This window comes from Heptranchias perlo, unplaced genomic scaffold (assembly GCF_035084215.1).
Source record: "Heptranchias perlo isolate sHepPer1 unplaced genomic scaffold, sHepPer1.hap1 HAP1_SCAFFOLD_1179, whole genome shotgun sequence".
Taxonomy (NCBI): Eukaryota; Metazoa; Chordata; class Chondrichthyes; order Hexanchiformes; family Hexanchidae; genus Heptranchias; species Heptranchias perlo.
In genome coordinates this window covers 36898-49622 of record NW_027138406.1, presented here as the reverse complement: position 1 = coordinate 49622, position 12725 = coordinate 36898, and the positions used below count along the sequence as shown (strand labels likewise).

Sequence of the window (12725 nt, the reverse complement as noted above, 5' to 3'; positions counted from 1 at the left end):
CCCTGTCAAGCTCCCTCAGAATCTCATATGTTTCAATGAGATCACCTCTCATTCTTCGAAACTCCAGAGAGTCTCGGCCCATTCTACTCAACCTCTCCTCATAGGACAACCCTCTCATCCCAGGAATCAATCTAGTTACACCCCCTCCATCCTCCCTGCAATAAAGGCCAACATACCATTTGCCTTCCTAATTGTTTGCTGTACCTGCATGTTAACTTTCTGTGATTGGTGTACAAGGACACCCAAATCCCTCTGAACACCAACATTTCTCAGTCTCTCTTTTTAAAAAATATTCTGTTTTTCTATTCTTCCTACCAAAGTGAATAACCTCACATTTCCCCACATTATACTCCATCTGCCACCTTCTTGCCCACTCACTTAACTTGTCTATATCCCTTTGCAGACTCTGTGTCCTCCTCACAGCTTACTTTCCCACCTAGCTTTGTATCGTCAGCAAACTTGGATACATTACACTCGGTCCCTTCATCTAAGTCATTAATATAGATTGTAAATAGCTGAGGCCCAAGCACTGATCCTTGTGGTACCCCACTAGTTACAGCCTGCCAACCTGAGAATGACCCATTTATCCCTACTCTCTGTTTTCTGTCCGTTAACCAATCCTCTATCCATGCTAATATATTACCCCCAAACCCATGAGCCCTTATCTTATGTGACCTTTTATGTGGCACCTTATCGAATGCCTTTTGAAAATCCAAATATACTACATCTACTGGTTCCCCTTTATCTACCCTGCTAGTTACATCCTCAAAAAACTCTAATAAATTTGTCAAACACGATTTCCCTTTCATAAAACCATGTTGACTCTGCCTAAATATATTATGATTTTCTAAGTGCCCTGTTTCCACGTCCTTAATAATGGATTCCAGCATTTTCCCGACGACTGATGTCAGGCTAATTGGCCTATAGTTCCCTGTTTTCTCTCTCCCTCCTTTCTTGAATAGCGGGGTTACATTTACTGCCTTCCAATCCGCAGGGACCGTTCCAGAATCTAGGGAATTTTGGAAGATCGCAACCAATGCATCCACGATCTCTGCAGCCACCTCTTTTAAAACCCTAGGATGTCGGCCATCAGGTCCAGGGGATTTGTCGGCTTTTAGTCCCATCAATTTCTCCAGTACTTTTTCTTTACTGATATTAATTATTTTCAGTTCCTCACTCTCATTCGACCCTTGGTTTCCCACTATTTCTGGTCTGTTTCTTGTGTCTTCTGCTGTGAAGACAGATGCAAAATATTTGTTTAACGTGTCTGCCATTTCCTTTATTCCCCATTTTAATTTCTCCCGTCTCGGTCTCTAGGGGACCCACGTTTACTTTCACTACTCTCTTCCCTTTTACATAATTGTAGACGCTCTTACAATCTGTTTTTATATTGTTAGTTTACTCTGTTTCGATTTTCTCCCTCTATCAATTTTTGGTCGTCCTTTGCTGATTTCCAAAACTCCCAATCCTCACTTCTTGGCAACATTGTACGCCTCTTCTTTTAATCTAATACTATCCTTAACTTCTCCAGTTAGCCACGGCTGGATCACTTTTCCCGTGGCGTTTTTATTCCTCAAGGGAATGTATATTTGAGAATTATGCATTATTTCTTTAAATTCTCACCATTGCTTGTCTACTGTCATATCTTTTTAATCTAATTTCCCAATCTGCCTTCGCCAACTCTCCCCTCATTCTTTATTTAAACTTAAGACTCTAATTTCGGGCTTAACTACATCACTTAAACTCAATATGAAATTCTATCATATTATGATCACTCTTCCCCATTGGATCCTTTATTATAAGTTTACTAATTAACCCTGTGTCATTACACAATACTAGGTCTAAAATAGCCTGTTCCCTAGTTGGTCCCTTGACATATTATTCTAGGAAACTGTCTCGAATGCTTCCCATGAACTCGTCCTCCAAACTACTCTTGCCAATTTAGTTTGCCCAGTCCTATATGAAGATTAAAGACCCCTCCCACGATTATTGCGTTTCCCTTGCTGCATGTGCCTCTAATATCCTGATTTATACTCTGTTCTGCCCTGATTGACAGGCGATGTAATGATGTGGGTGTGCCCTGCCCTGCCTTACTGCAGTTATACAGGGCCTTGGTCAGACCACACCTGGAGTATTGTGTGCAGTTTTGGTCGTCTTACCTAAGAGAGGATATACTTGCCATGGAGGGAGTGCAACGAAGGTTCACCAGACTGATTCCTGAGATGGCGGGATTGTCCTATGAGGAGAGATTGAGTAGACTAGGCCTGTATTCTCTGGAGTTTAGAAGAATGAGAGGTGATCTCATTGAAACATACAAAATTCTTGCAGGGCTCGACGGGGTAGATGCAGGGAGGATGTTTCCCCTGGCTGGGGAGTCCAGAACCAGGGGTCACAGTCTCAGAATAAGGGGTCAGCCATTTAGGACTGAGATGAGGAGAAATTTCTTCACTCAGAGGGCTGTGGAGGCTCAGTCATTGAGAACATTCAGAACAGAGATTGATAAATTTCGAGATATTAAAGGCATCGAGGGATATGGGGATAGTGCAGGAAAATGGAGTTGAGGTAGAAGATCAGCCTTGACCTTATTGAATGATGGAGCAGGCTCGAGGGGCCTGGCCGAATGGCCGACTCCTGCTCCTATTTCTTATGATGTAATGTGGGTGTGTCCGACCCTGATTGACAGGTGGTGATAGGGGTGTGTCCTGCCCTGATTGACGGGTGATGTGACGGGGGGCGTGTCCTCCCCTGAGTGACGGGGGCGTGTCCTGCCCTGATTGACGGGTGATGTGACGGGGGGCGTGTCCTGCCGAGTGACAGGTGATGTAACGGTTGTCCTGCCCTGAGTGACAGGTGATGTGATGGGGGGCGTGTCCTGCCCTGAGTGACGGGTGATGTGACGGGGGGCGTGTCCTGCCCTGAGTGACGGGTGATGTGACGGGAGGCGTGTCCTGCCCTGAGTGACAGGTGATGTGACGGGGGGGGGCGTGTCCTGCCCTGAGTGACGGGGGGGGCGTGTCCTGCCCTGAGTGACGGGGGGGGCGTGTCCTGCCCTGAGTGACGGGGGGGCGTGTCCTGCCCTGAGTGACGGGGGGGCGTGTCCTGCCCTGAGTGACGGGGGGGGCGTGTCCTGCCCTGAGGGACGGGGGGGGGCGTGTCCTGCCCTGAGGGACGGGGGGGCGTGTCCTGCCCTGAGGGACGGGGGGGGCGTGTCCTGCCCTGAGGGACGGGGGGTCGTGTCCTGCCCTGAGGGACGGGGGGGGCGTGTCCTGCCCTGAGGGACGGGGGGGGCGTGTCCTGCCCTGAGTGACGGGGGGGGGGGTGTCCTGCCCTGAGGGACGGGGGGGCGTGTCCTGCCTGAGGGACGGGGGGGGCGTGTCCTGCCCTGAGGGACGGGGGGGGGCGTGTCCTGCCCTGAGGGACGGGGGGGGGGCGTGTCCTGCCCTGAGGGACGGGGGGGGGCGTGTCCTGCCCTGAGGGACGGGGGGGGCGTGTCCTGCCCTGAGGGACGGGGGGGGGCGTGTCCTGCCCTGAGGGACGGGGGGGCGTGACTGGATGTGACGGGGGGCGTGTCCTGCCCTGAGGGACGGGGGGGGCGTGACTGGATGTGACGGGGGGCGTGTCCTACCCTGATTGACGGGTGATGTGACGGGGGGGCGTGACGGGATGTGACGGGGGGCGTGTCCTGCGGTGATTGACGGGAGATGTGACGGGGGGGGCGTGACGGGACGTGACGGGGGGCGTGTCCTGCCCTGATTGACGGGGGGCGTGTCCTGCGGTGATTGACGGGTGATGTGACGGGGGGCGTGTCCTGCGGTGATTGACGGGTGATGTGACGGGGGGCGTGTCCTGCGGTGATTGACGGGTGATGTGACGGGGGGCGTGACGGGTGATGTGACGGGGGGCGTGTCCTACCCTGAGTGACGGGTGATGTGACGGGGGCGTGTCCTGCCCTGATTGACAGCTGATGTCCTTTTCCCTCAGGTAATGGGAGGTTTCGATCGGGTTCTCCTCGATGCTCCCTGCAGTGGCACCGGCGTCATCTCCAAAGACCCAGCCGTGAAAACCAACAAGGTGAGCGGAGGGGCTGTCGGGTTCCCCATCCCCCCGCGATTTCCCCCCTCCCGTTCCTCGCGCCGTTGACCCCGGCCTTTGACTTCTCCCGTTCTCTCCTCAGGACGACCGCGACATCCATCGCTGCGCCCCCCCCCCTCCAGAAGGAGCTGCTGCTCTCGGCCATCGACTCCCTCGACGCAGCCTCCGAGACCGGCGGCTACCTCGTCTACTGCACCTGCTCCGTCACGGTGAGGAACCCGCGCACAGCAAGATCCCACACGCCGCCAGCGGGACGGTGGCCGGGCGGGCGCCTCCGGTGCGCTCAAATTCGACGATGCAGCGCGTCTCGTCTGGGGGTCGTTGGCAGACGCTCAGCACAGGCTGGGCTGAGGTGACGGAGACGGGGCCTCGGTTTAACATCCCCCCCCCCTGAACAGGGAGACGGGGCCTCGGTTTAACATCCCCCCCCCTGAACAGGGAGACGGGGCCTCGGTTTAACATCTCCCCCCCCTGAACAGGGAGACGGGGCCTCGGTTTAACATCCCCCCCTGAACAGGGAGACGGGGCCTCGGTTTAACATCCCCCCCTGAACAGGGAGACGGGGCCTCGGTTTAACATCCCCCCCTGAACAGGGAGACGGGGCCTCGGTTTAACATCCCCCCCTGAACAGGGAGACGGGGCCTCGGTTTAACATCCCCCCCTGAACAGGGAGACGGGGCCTCGGTTTAACATCCCCCCTGAACAGGGAGACGGGGCCTCGGTTTAACATCCCCCCCCTGAACAGGGAGACGGGGCCTCGGTTTAACATCCCCCCCCCCTGAACAGGGAGACGGGGCCTCGGTTTAACATCCCCCCCTGAACAGGGAGACGGGGCCTCGGTTTAACATCCCCCCCTGAACAGGGAGACGGGGCCTCGGTTTAACGTCCCCCCCCTGAACAGGGAGACGGGGCCTCGGTTTAACATCCCCCCCCCGAACAGGGAGACGGGGCCTCGGTTTAACATCCCCCCCCTGAACAGGGAGACGGGGCCTCGGTTTAACATCCCCCCCCCGAACAGGGAGACGGGGCCTCGGTTTAACATCCCCCCCTGAACAGGGAGACGGGGCCTCGGTTTAACATCCCCCCCTGAACAGGGAGACGGGGCCTCGGTTTAACATCCCCCCCTGAACAGGGAGACGGGGCCTCGGTTTAACATCCCCCCCCCCTGAACAGGGAGACGGGGCCTCGGTTTAACATCCCCCCCTGAACAGGGAGACGAGGCCTCGGTTTAACATCCCCCCCTGAACAGGGAGACGGGGCCTCGGTTTAACATCCCCCCCCCCTGAACAGGGAGACGGGGCCTCGGTTTAACATCCCCCCCCTGAACAGGGAGACGGGGGCCTCGGTTTAACATCCCCCCCTGAACAGGGAGACGGGGCCTCGGTTTAACATCCCCCCCTGAACAGGGAGACGGGGCCTCGGTTTAACATCCCCCCCTGAACAGGGAGACGGGGCCTCGGTTTAACACCCCCCCCTGAACAGGGAGACGGGGCCTCGGTTTAACATCCCCCCCTGAACAGGGAGACGGGGCCTCTCGGTTTAACACCCCCCCCTGAACAGGGAGACGGGGCCTCGGTTTAACATCCCCCCCTGAACAGGGAGACCGGGGGGCCTCGGTTTAACATCCCCCCTGAACAGGGAGACGGGGCCTCGGTTTAACATCCCCCCCCCTGAACAGGGAGACGGAGGCCTCGGTTTAACATCCCCCCCTGAACAGGGAGACGGGGCCTCGGTTTAACATCCCCCCCTGAACAGGGAGACGGGGCCTCGTTTAACATCCCCCCTGAACAGGGAGACGGGGCCTCGGTTTAACATCCCCCCCCTGAACAGGGAGACGGGGCCTCGGTTTAACATCCCTCCCCCTGAACAGGGAGACGGGGCCTCGGTTCAACATCCCCCCCTGAACAGGGAGACGGGGCCTCGGTTAACATCCCCCCCTGAACAGGGAGACGGAGCCTCGGTTTAACATCCCTCCCCCCTGAACAGGGAGACGGGGCCTCGGTTTAACATCCCCCCCTGAACAGGGAGACGAGGCCTCGGTTTAACATCCCCCCTGAACAGGGAGACAGGGCCTCGGTTTAACATCCCCCCCCTGAACAGGGAGACGGGGCCTCGGTTTAACATCCCCCCCCCTGAACAGGGAGACGGGGCCTCGTTTAACATCCCCCCCTGAACAGGAGACGGGGCCTCGGTTTAACATCCCCCCCTGAACAGGGAGACGGGGCCTCGGTTTAACATCCCCCCCCCCTGAACAGGGAGACGGGGCTCGGTTTAACATCCCCCCCTGACAGGGAACGGCGTCAGACGGGGCCTCGGTTTAACATCCCCCCCCCTGAACAGGGAGACGGGGGCCTCGGTTTAACATCCCCCCCCTGAACAGGGAGACGGGGGCCTCGGTTTAACATCCCCCCCTGAACAGGGAGACGGGGCCTCGGTTTAACATCCCCCCCCTGAACAGGGAGACGGGGCCTCGGTTTAACATCCCCCCCTGAACAGGGAGACGGGGCCTCGGTTTAACATCCCCCCCTGAACAGGGAGACGGGGCCTCGGTTTAACTCCCCCCCATGAACAGGGAGACGGGGCCTCGGTTTAACATCCCCCCCCCTGAACAGGGAGACGGGGCCTCGTTTAACTCCCCCCCCTGACAGGGAGACGGGGCTCGGTTAACATCCCCCCCTGAACAGGGAGACGGGGCCTCGGTTTAACATCCCCCCCTGAACAGGGAGACGGGGCCTCGGTTTAACATCCCCCCCCCTGAACAGGGAGACGGGGCCTCGGTTTAACATCCCCCCCCTGAACAGGGAGACGGGGCCTCGGTTTAACATCCCCCCCCTGAACAGGGAGACGGGGCCTCGGTTTAACATCCCCCCCTGAACAGGGAGACGGGGCCTCGGTTTAACATCCCCCCCCTGAACAGGGAGACGGGGCCTCGGTATTAACATCCCCCCCCTGAACAGGGGAGACGGGGCCTCGGTTTAACATCCCCCCCTGAACAGGGAGACGGGGGCCTCGGTTTAACATCCCCCCCCCTGAACAGGGAGACGGGGCCTCGGTTTAACATCCCCCCCCTGAACAGGGAGACGGGGCCTCGGTTTAACATCCCCCCCTGAACAGGGAGACGGGGCCTCGGTTTAACATCCCCCCCCCCCTGAACAGGGAGACGGGGCCTCGGTTTAACATCCCCCCCCCTGAACAGGGAGACGGGGCCTCGGTTTAACATCCCCCCCCCTGAACAGGGAGACGGGGCCTCGGTTTAACATCCCCCCCCCTGAACAGGGAGACGGGGCCTCGGTTTAACATCCCCCCCTGAACAGGGAGACGGGGCCTCGGTTTAACATCCCCCCCTGAACAGGGAGACGGGGCCTCGGTTTAACATCCCCCCCCTGAACAGGGAGACGGGGCCTCGGTTTAACATCCCCCCCTGAACAGGGAGACGGGGCCTCGGTTTAACATCCCCCCCCCCTGAACAGGGAGACGGAGCCTCGGTTTAACATCCCCCCCCTGAACAGGGAGACGGGGCCTCGGTTTAACATCCCCCCTGAACAGGGAGACGGGGGCCTCGGTTTAACATCCCCCCCCTGAACAGGGAGACGGGGCCTCGGTTTAACATCCCCCCTGAACAGGGAGACGGGGCCTCGGTTTAACATCCCCCCCCTGAACAGGGAGACGGGGCCTCGGTTTAACATCCCCCCTGAACAGGGAGACGGGGCCTCGGTTTAACATCCCCCCCCTGAACAGGGAGACGGGGCCTCGGTTTAACATCCCCCCCCCTGAACAGGGAGACGGGGCCTCGGTTTAACATCCCCCCCCCTGAACAGGGGAGACGGGGCCTCGGTTTAACATCCCCCCCCCCTGAACAGGGAGACGGGGCCTCGGTTTAACATCCCCCCCCCCCCGAACGGGGAGAAGGGGCCCGGATTAATGACCATTCTCACCTTGTTCCCATCTTTTCCGTTGCCCAGGTTGAGGAGAATGAGTGGGTCGTTGATTATGCTTTGAAAAAACGCAATGTAAAGCTGGTCCCAACTGGATTAGACTTCGGCAAAGAAGGTTTCACACGGTAAGTAATATTGAAACCGCCCTCAATCGAGTAACACTAACCCTGAATAAAACACTGACTCTGTACAGTTACACAGCGAGTGACCCTCACCCTGAATAAACACTGACTCTGTACAGTTACACAGCGAGTGACCCTCACCCTGAATAAACAGGGACTCTGTACAGTTACAGTGAGTGACCCTCACCCTGAATAAACAGGGACTCTGTACAGTTAGTGAGTGACCCTCACCCTGAATAAACAGGGACTCTGTACAGTTACAGTGAGTGACCCTCACCCTGAATAAAACAGGGACTCTGTACAGTTACAGTGAGTGACCCTCACCCTGAATAAACAGGGACTCTGTACAGTTACAGTGAGTGACCCCTCACCCTGAATAAACAGGGACTCTGTACAGTTACACAGTGAGTGACCCTCACCCTGAATAAACAGGGACTCTGTACAGTTACACAGTGAGTGACCCTCACCCTGAATAAACAGGGACTCTGTACAGTTACACAGTGAGTGACCCTCACCCTGAATAAACAGGGACTCTGTACAGTTACACAGTGAATGACCCTCACCCTGAATAAACAGGGACTCTGTACAGTTACACAGTGAGTGACCCTCACCCTGAATAAACAGGGGACTCTGTACAGTTACAACAGTGAATGACCCTCACCCTGAATAAACAGGGACTCTGTACAGTTACACAGTGAGTGACCCTCACCCTGAATAAACAGGGACCCTGTACAGTTAGTGAGTGACCCTCACCCTGAATAAACAGGGACTCTGTACAGTTACAGTGAGTGACCCTCACCCTGAATAAACAGGGACTCTGCACAGTTACAGTGAGTGACCCTTACCCTGAATAAACAGGGACTCTGTACAGTTACACAGTGAGTGATCCTCACCCTGAATAAACAGGGACTCTGTACAGTTACACAGTGAGTGACCCTCACCCTGAATAAACAGGGACTCTGTACAGTTAGTGAGTGACCCTCACCCTGAATAAACAGGGACTCTGCACAGTTAGTGAGTGACCCTCACCCTGAATAAACAGGGACTCTGTACAGTTACAGTGAGTGACCCTCACCCTGAATAAACAGGGACTCTGTACAGTTACAGTGAGTGACCCTCACCCTGAATAAACAGGGACTCTGTACAGTTAGTGAGTGACCCTCACCCTGAATAAACAGGGACTCTGTACAGTTAGTGAGTGACCCTCACCCTGAATAAACAGGGACTCTGTACAGTTAGTGAGTGACCCTCACCCTGAATAAACAGGGACTCTGTACAGTTACACAGTGAGTGACCCTCACCCTGAATAAACAGGGGACTCTGTACAGTTACACTGTGAGTGACCCTCACCCTGAATAAACAGGGACTCTGTACAGTTACACAGTGAGTGACCCTCACCCTGAATAAACAGGGACTCTGTACAGTTACAGTGAGTGACCCTCACCTGAATAAACAGGGACTCTGTACAGTTAGTGAGTGACCCTCACCCTGGAATAAACAGGGACTCTGTACAGTTAGTGAGTGACCCTCACCCTGAATAAACAGGGACTCTGTGCAGTTAGTGAGTGACCCTCACCCTGAATAAACAGGGACTCTGTACAGTTAGTGAGTGACCCTCACCCTGAATAAACAGGGACTCTGTACAGTTCGTGAGTGACCCTTACCCTGATAAACAGGGACTCTGTACAGTTACAGTGAGTGACCCTCACCCTGAATAAACAGGGACTCTGTACAGTTACACAGTGAGTGACCCTCACCCTGAATAAACAGGGACTCTGTACAGTTACACTGTGAGTGACCCTCACCCTGAATAAACAGGGACTCTGTACAGTTACACAGTGAGTGACCCTCACCCTGAATAAACAGGGACTCTGCACAGTTACAGTGAGTGACCCTCACCCTGAATAAACAGTGACTCTGTACAGTTACAGTGAGTGACCCTCACCCTGAATAAACAGGGACTCTGTACAGTTAGTGAGTGACCCTCACCCTGAATAAACAGGGACTCTGTACAGTTAGTGAGTGACCCTCACCCTGAATAAACAGGGACTCTGTACAGTTACACAGTGAGTGACCCTCACCTTGAATAAACAGGGACTCTGCACAGTTACAGTGAGTGACCCTCACCCTGAATAAACAGGGACTCTGCACAGTTACACAGTGAGTGACCCTCACCCTGAATAAACAGGGACTCTGCACAGTTACAGTGAGTGACCCTCACCCTGAATAAACAGGGACTCTGCACAGTTACAGTGAGTGACCCTCACCCTGAATAAACAGGGACTCTGCACAGTTACAGTGAGTGACCCTCACCCTGAATAAACAGGGACTCTGTACAGTTACAGTGAGTGACCCTCACCCTGAATAAACAGGGACTCTGTACAGTTAGTGAGTGACCCTCACCCTGAATAAACAGGGACTCTGCACAGTTAGTGAGTGACCCTCACCCTGAATAAACAGGGACTCTGTACAGTTACACAGTGAGTGACCCTCACCCTGAATAAACAGGGACTCTGCACAGTTAGTGAGTGACCCTCACCCTGAATAAACAGGGACTCTGTACAGTTAGTGAGTGACCCTCACCCTGAATAAACAGGGACTCTGTACAGTTAGTGAGTGACCCTTATCTCTCATGCCCCAGTCAGCCTCTTCCCCGGACCCTTTTGCCCACCCCGGACCCTCTTCCCCCTTCTCCCCCTCTTCTCCCACTCCCCATCCCGGACCCTCTCCCTCTCCCTCTTCTCGCCCGCCCACCCCCCACCCCGAACCCTTTCCCCTTCCCCATCCCCACCCCGGTCCCTCTTCCCCCTCCCCCCCCCCCATCCCCACTCCTGACCCTCTTGCCCCCCTCCCCCACCCCGGACCCTCTTCCCCCCCCCCTCCCCCACCCCGGACCCTCTTCCCCCCCCCCCTCCCCCACCCCGGACCCTCTTCCCCCCCCCCCCTCCCCCACCCCGGACCCTCTTCCCCCCCCCCCTCCCCCACCCCGGACCCTCTTCCCCCCCCCCCTCCCCCACCCCGGACCCTCTTCCCCCCCCCTCCCCCACCCCGGACCCTCTTCCCCCCCCTCCCCCACCCCGGACCCTCTTCCCCCCCCTCCCCCACCACGGACCCTCTTCCCCCCACCACGGACCCTCTTCCCCCCCCCCTCCCCCAACCCGGACCCTCTTTCCCCCCCCCTCCCCCACCTGGACCCTCTTTCCCCCCCCCTCCCCCACCTGGACCCTCTTCCCCCCCTCCCCCACCCCGGACCCTCTCTTCCCCCTCCCCCACCCCGGACCCTCTCTTCCCCCCCCACCCCGGACCCTCTCTTCCCCCCCCACCCCGGACCCTCTCTTCCCCCCCCACCCCGGACCCTCTCTTCCCCCCCCACCCCGGACCCTCTCTTCCCCCCCCACCCCGGACCCTCTCTTCCCCCCCCACCCCGGACCCTCTCTTCCCCCCCCCACCCCGGACCCTCTCTTCCCCCCCCCACCCCGGACCCTCTCTTCCCCCCCCCACCCCGGACCCTCTCTTCCCTCCCCCCACCCCGGACCCTCTCTTCCCCCCCCCCCACCCCGGACCCCCTTTCCCCCCCCACCCCGGACCCTCTCTTTCCCCCCCCCACCCCGGACCCTCTCTTCCCCCCCACCCCGGACCCTCTCTTCCCCCCCCACCCCGGACCCTCTCTTCCCCCCCCACCCCGGACCCCTCCCTCCCCCACCCCGGACCCCCTTTCCCCCCACCCCGACTCACGCCCTGTGTCTGACCCCTCGCAGGTTCCAGGAACGCCGGTTTCACCCCTCGCTGCTCCTCACCCGCCGATTCTACCCGCACACCCACAACATGGACGGCTTCTTCGTGGCCAAGTTCAAGAAGTTCAGCAACTCCCTGCCGCCCGTCGCCGCGGAGACGGAGACCGAGCCGCCCGTCCCCGAGGGTCCGGGGCCAAAGGTCGTGGAGCCGCCTGGCGCCCCCGCCCTGGGGAGGAAGCCGAAGAAACCCCAGCAGCGCCCGCAGGGGAAGCCGCGGAGGGTCGGAGGTCAGAGGCCGGGGGCCATGGCCAAGGGTCGGAGGGTCGGGGGGAGGTTCAAACAGCACAAGACTCGGTGAGGAGGTCAAAGGACACGATCAGGGGTCTGGGATGGAGGAGGAGGAGGAGGGGGTGGGGACGATTGCCCTGCTGTGGACTCCCCCTCTTGACCCCACCGCTCGGACTGTCTTGGGGGGGGTGGGGGGGGGGGTCTGACCCCCTCGGGGGAGCCGGTTTAACGTCTGACGTCTGTTTTGTCGTTTTATTCTGAACTGTTTTTATAATAAAGTTCTCCAATTCTCACCCTGCCCGTCCCGTCACTGAATCAGTCTCTCTTCTCCCCGCGGGGCAGTGGGGCTGCCTCACTCACTCTCCGTCTGTGAGACCGGCCAGCGAGATGGTCATTCCCGACATCACCCTGTGTGTGACACACCCGCGCAGACAGGCGGACGCACTCGCTGTCTCTCTCACTCTGTCTCGGTCTCACTCTGCCTCTCTCCCCGTCTCTCTCTCTCTCTCTCTCTTTCTGACACACTCACTGTCGCGATCTCTGTGTGTCTCACA

At 57.8% G+C, this 12725-nt stretch overlaps 1 long non-coding RNA gene across 1 annotated transcript; it reads left to right on the top strand.

Moving 5' to 3' along the window:
• Positions 1-3955: 3955 nt before the first annotated feature.
• On the top strand, positions 3956-12464 carry LOC137308009 (uncharacterized). Its single transcript, XR_010959364.1, has 4 exons — positions 3956-4071; positions 4175-4301; positions 8055-8152; positions 11908-12464. It is a non-coding gene; the product is annotated as an uncharacterized lncRNA (long non-coding RNA).
• The last annotated feature ends 261 nt before the right edge of the window (positions 12465-12725 follow it).